The 6,000-nt window shown below is 43.0% G+C and overlaps 1 long non-coding RNA gene across 1 annotated transcript; it reads right to left on the bottom strand.

Annotated features, from left to right (window-relative positions):
* Window positions 1–310: 310 nt before the first annotated feature.
* LOC107278802 (uncharacterized) lies at window positions 311–1,321 on the bottom strand. The gene is made up of 3 exons (XR_010735110.1): window positions 1,210–1,321; window positions 877–1,125; window positions 311–799 (listed from the first exon to the last, which is right to left on the bottom strand). It is a non-coding gene; the product is annotated as an uncharacterized lncRNA (long non-coding RNA).
* Between the last annotated feature and the right edge of the window lie 4,679 nt (window positions 1,322–6,000).

Here is a 6,000-nt window from a genome sequence, read left to right as displayed (position 1 = left end):
GAATTCTCTATGTATTTTGTAAATTTGTGCATGCTTTATGTATAGTTTTTCTTAGATAAATTTTAGAGGTGAAATTTATACTGCAAGTGCCAAGTTTTATGTTTCCATATTAAAGTTCATCCTTCTATGAGTTCACAGAAACTTGAATCATCTCAAAATGAGCTATATTTGATTTTATATGAATTTTACAAGTTTGCATGTTTTTCTGTTAAAAATATAAAGCTCTAGAGGGTTTTCTTTAGATTTTCAGATTTTTAAGCTCATGGGGTCCACCTGTCAGTGATAGACCAATATGCAAAACGTCCCTGGGTTTTTAGGTAATCAATCCGCAGTCCTGTGACTGTTCCATGAGTGTGGTAGTTTTTACAAGGTAGTACATACAGTTTTGTTTCTTCTCCACAGAGGTCCCTGGTTCGAGCTGAAACAGAGCTAGCCATGGCTGAGCTCGTTCTCGAGCTTGCTGGCGGCGAACGGTGGCAGATCTCGGCATGAAACCAAAAGAGAAAAGGAAGAGGGGTTCTTTGCGAAGCCAATGGTGGTCTTATCGTGATCTGTGGTTACCGGAATCAATGGCGACGGCGGCACGAGTGGCGGTGGGTCTCGAGGTAGTGATGCATGTCACGTTAGGGGCCGGATCTAGGTGGATAAAATGCATGCATGCAACTCTAGAAGCTCCAGGGTGCTCAGAGTAGTATTGGACGAGGTTGGCGAAGCTTGGTCGTCGACGACGGCGTTAGGAACGGCTCGGCGACGGCGCTCCTTCTCGGATGAACGGCATCGGCTTGACTCACTACAAGAACTGCCATGCATGTATGTCTCCCATGTTAAAGATGTCCTAGGAAATCTATGTGTGCACGGAATCGACTTGGAGCTCACCGGAGAAAGAGGAACCAATGATGGAGCTCAGCGGCTTGACTTGGAGAAGAATAGCTTGATCTCTCTCCTCGGTGCTCAGATCTTGGGGATTCTTGAGGGCATTTGGAGAGGACCTCGAGGGGAAGATGTTGGCGCGACGGCTCGGCCGGATTCGCTCCACAGCAGCCGGGGCAGCTACGAGGTCGTGGCGGCGGCGCTCCGGGCGCGCTCTGGAGCTCCCGTGGGCATGATGGCGTTCCCAATGATCCGCTGCACGAGAGAGGGTGAGGTCAAAAGGTAAAACCTTCGGTATGATGATTGAATAAGGAACGTGGAAGATATGACGGCGAGCACAGCTCAACGACGAACGGCAACGCGTCCTTCCCGGTGGCCGACGATGGAGAGGAAGGCGAGGAGGACGAGATGGAGCTCTCAGCTTTGGTTCCTTGGCAGTGGAGTGGAGAGTGATGGGAGACGGCGATGCTGGGAAAGGAGTAGGCGAGCTGTGCTGTCCAGACCACGGTCGGCTCCGTTTTCTCTCGCTCTCGGTCTCTCTCTCGGATGGCTGGAGCAGTAGGGCATCATGTACTCAGGTGGAGCGAGCTTGTCGGGCTGAAAGTGGGTCCAGGGCGAAGGGAACAAGTCTGGAGTGAGAGAGGTGGGCAGGAGATTGGGTGTTATCGATTTTGGACAATTTTCAGGATTTAAATCTCTCTCCTCTCTTTGTTAATCTATAGTTTAATTTGTGGGCATGATAAATTCATGTGGATTTTTCTGGAGGTAGATGAAGATACCTAGTTTCCATTTTCTTTTGTTTCTCTTAAAAATTTTATGTGGTTTGCTCTCAGAAAATTGGAGAAGATGGGCTCGGTAGAACTTTGTTTGAATTTTTAGAAGATTTAAACAGAGTATATAATTTCTGGAAAAATTATAAATATTCATGATAAATAACCTAGTATTTGAATAAATTATTTTCCCTATGCACTTCTATGTAGTTTAATGCACATAATGGTGAGGGTAGGCTTTAGCCGATTAAGGATTATAATTAGTCTATCATTTAATTGGTTTGACTGATTTATTTGAGGTATCATCCTAAGTGTTAAAATTTGACTAAAATTACAGTGAACTTTATGTGTTGAGTAGAGACTACATGAATTTTTCCATGATTTTACCTTGCACAAATTATTTTCAATAATTCGCAAGGCGTTTATTTATATAAGTGTTCTCGTTATATAAATGCATCTAAATGTTTGTAAAGACTTATGTTATGACTTGACTTGAACTGAGTTGTTATTATTTGACTTCACTTTCATGTCCATATAATTATGTCACAAGTGAAGTTGTCCTTTTATTCATGTTCATGAACCTAACATGATATGCAAACCAAAATCCAAATGCACATAAAAGACTCAAATCAAACTAATGCTAAATGCATATGCATGTACACATTTTTGTTTGCATTTTTTTTGTCCTAGGCTGAAAATGAAAAGGTTTTAATTTGTTCTCAAATTTTTATTTAAGTACAAGTTAAGTTGACCTCACCTAGGTTAAAGTAGCAATTTTTGCCTCTCAAAATTGCAAAAGTTAGTTTCTAACTATTTTGACAATAAATTATTAAGACCTAGAATTCGGGTATGTTACAAGTCAGTTCACTGCTAAGCTTGATGATGGTAGTTTTGTTCATGTACCCCACAAATATGAGGAATGGGTTGTGGACTACCGTCAATGCACATTAGAGGTCTTGGTAAAGGACTTTGCAGCTAGGATAAATTGGGGTAGGTGCCAGCGGGTGGTTGTGTGTGGATATGACACTTTCACTGACAATATGGATCTAGTGCATGCATTCTATGTTAGGAAGAGTCAGAGGAGGTTAGTTCTATTTGTAGATGTGGTGGACAAACCTGTTCAGCTTGTTACTAGCTCTTCTGTTTCAGAGATTAATGAGACAGTCATGGATGAGGTTGTTACAGCCAGGCAAGGTGATGCTATAGATTGGGATAGTTTGGAGATCGGACATGACACCTAGTCCATCTGTAGGTCATGCCACAGGTCATGCCTAAGGGGACTTGGACAATGAGACTGACATTGTTGTTACTGATGTTGTTCCGGGTGAATCTCAAGTTTTCTATGACAGGAATGACCCTCCAATAGAAGTTGGAAGTTCATATGTAAGTATAGTTGAGTTTAAATCAGCTGTGTGGCAACACGCTATAAAGGGGCAATTTCAGATGGGGACAAAGTCGAGTGATAAAGAAAGGTTCAGAGGCTTTTGCAAGGCTGAGGGATGTCCATGGGCTATTGTGGCAAGCTTGATGCCAGATGGAAAATCTATTGTAGTACTAACAACAACTTAGATTTGTATCGTACTTTAAATTCTTGTTTGTTTTTAATAATTGTGGCATGGTACTAAGTAATCTATATTTTATTGTAGGTTGCTTTAAATAAATTTCTCCATGCTTGTTCATCAACTGGCAGAGTAAAGATCAAGATGGCAACATATAAGTGGGTGGCAGAGAAGGCAATTCCTTTTTTGAAGAAGGATTCAAATATGGGTCCGACGAAGTTGAAAGAGGAGTTAGAGACCGCATACAACGGCACAATATGATACCATACAGTGTGCCAAGGTAGGCATAAGGCTTTAGAAAAGATTTTTGGGTCATGGGAAGAGAGTTTCGCATATTTGTTCAACTTCAAGGCTGAGGTTGAGCTGAAAATGCCAGGAAGTGTTGTGGAGATAGATGTACCGGAGAATAATGATGGGTTTATTTTCATTGATTTTTTTGTGCATTCAAATCTTGCATTGATGGTTTTATAAATGGATGTCGACCATATTTGAGCATAGACTCAACAGCACTTAATGGAGCTTGGAATGGTCATTTAGCTTCTGCTACATCCATAGATGGACACAACTAGATGTTTCTGGTTGCATTTAGATTCTTTCAAAGTGAGACCACTGATAATTGGACTTGGTTTATGCAGCAGCTTCATAAGGCAATACGGGATCAATCACCCTTAGCAATTATCTCAGATGCTTGTAAGGGGCTAGAGAATGCCGTGAAATTTGTTTTCTCTTCAGCTAAGCATAGGGAATGTTTTTGGCACTTGATGCAGAATTTCATAAAGAAATTTCATGGTCCAGTCTTTGAAAACATGTACCCTGCCAGATAGGTATGACTATTACATGAATAAAATTCATGAGGCAAATTCAGATGTGAAGCCATATTTGGAAACATATCATAATCTGCTTTGGATGAGGAGCAAATTCTCAGAAGACATAAAATGTGACTTCATCATCAATAATCTAGCAGAGTCATGGAACAAATGGATTAAGGAAAAGAAAGATCTTCCAATTGCAGAGCTTGCAGATGGCATCAGATCAAAGACAATGGATCTACTGGCTAGGAGGAGGAAGATAGGTCATAAATTGGATGGTGTGATGCTCCCTATTGTAATTCAGCAACTGAATGTGATGACTAGAAATTTGGGCCACTTACCAGGCAGAGGTGACAGTGATCACTCCTGAACAAGACATTATTAGGCACGCAGTCAATCTCACAGAACATACATTCACCTGCAGAGAGTGGCAAGTTTTTGGGAAACCATGCCCACATGCATTAGCTCTGATTAAATCACATAGAAATCCTAGAATGGCTGATTATCTGGATCCCTTCTATTCAGTGCAAAAGTATAAGCTTGCACATACAGGTGTTATTCAACCATTTCCAGGTAAGTCTTAATGGCCCAAGGTTAATATTGGTTTCAAGTTGTTGCCACCTTTGACTAAAAAAGGAGTAGGGAGGCAAAGGAAGAATAGAATAGTTGGATGCCTTGAGAAAGGACAAAGCAAGCCCAGGACCGAAGGCAAGTGGCAGGTTCAGTGTCTTGCCATGGGACATAGGTCATCATCCTCAAAATGTCCTTTAAATGGTACCAAGAAAAAAAGGTAAAATCATACATTTATTTACTTATTGTAGCATATTGTCTATCTATTTACTTGTTTTACATTTTCAGGAAGAGTCGTGTGAAACAAGGAAGGCCACTAGGCTCAACTAGTGGTGCAGCAGGCCCTAGCACACCAAAACGACAAAATAGTCGCAAGAAGTGATTCTACTTGCACTAGTCCTGGTACCTATTTTTCCTATTACATGTCTCATGATGTAAAACAGTCTGATAAACTGAAAAATCTAGTCTAGTACAATAGGCAAATTTGATCAGTTAGAAGCTCTTTAAGTAGCTCTACTCTTCTGTATGAAAATAGCAATATCGACATTGTGAAAAAGAAATACCTTCTGTATTCTACCATTGCCATGAAACAGCTTCTGATGTTTCCTATAAGTCATTCATATTTATGTTATCTCCCCCATTGATCTACCAAGCACAGGCAGATTCCATATGGATTCACAGAAAGTACTATATGGTCTCAGAAAGCATATGGTCTCAGAGGATGACAATATGCTGATGTGTTACTCATGTAGTTAAATGACAGGCATTTTATATCATCAAGAACTGAACATTTTATATCATCATTTCAGGTAACCGGCAATATTGCCAAATCCTGTCAACAATTGATCAATGTATTTACAGTCAAAAAATTGATACATGCTTTTAGATCACCACTGTACAACAATTTGCAAAAATGTATGTTACAGATACATGCTTTTAGAGGTGCCGATGGAGCTCATCCAAACTCTAAAATGCTATTGGAGACTGCTCATCCAGTGCCGGCGCTCGGCGTTGGTGGCGGAGCGCCCGTCTTTCTCCTCGGCGTGGCGGCGGGGTGGTGGCGCTCGGGGGTGCCGATGCCGGTGGCACTAGGCGGTGGAGGCAATGGGGGTGTCGACCTCGGGCAGCGGGGCAGGTGGCGCACCCTGGTGGCGGCCGCTCGGCGGCGCGGTGGTGGGGGCGACGAGCTGGGGTGGCGGCCGGGGCGGTGGCGCACCCTGGCGGCGGGGTGGTGGGGCGGCGCCGCTCGGCGATGCGGTGGTGGGGTGGAGCAGCGCGGTGGGGGGGGGGCGACGGCGGCGGGGTGGTGGCGTCACTGGTGGCTGGTGGCGCTCGGTGCTCAGCCTGGAGGAAGGATTGACCGATTCGATCCAGAGAGAGATTTCTCGCTTTGGATCTGACAGGTAAGCCCAAGAGCAAAAA

The sequence above is a fragment of the Oryza sativa genome, chromosome 9 (assembly GCF_034140825.1).
Source record: "Oryza sativa Japonica Group chromosome 9, ASM3414082v1".
Classification (NCBI taxonomy): domain Eukaryota; kingdom Viridiplantae; phylum Streptophyta; class Magnoliopsida; order Poales; family Poaceae; genus Oryza; species Oryza sativa.
The sequence above is the reverse complement of the archived record's forward strand: the minus strand, read 5'-3'. Positions and strand labels throughout refer to the sequence as shown.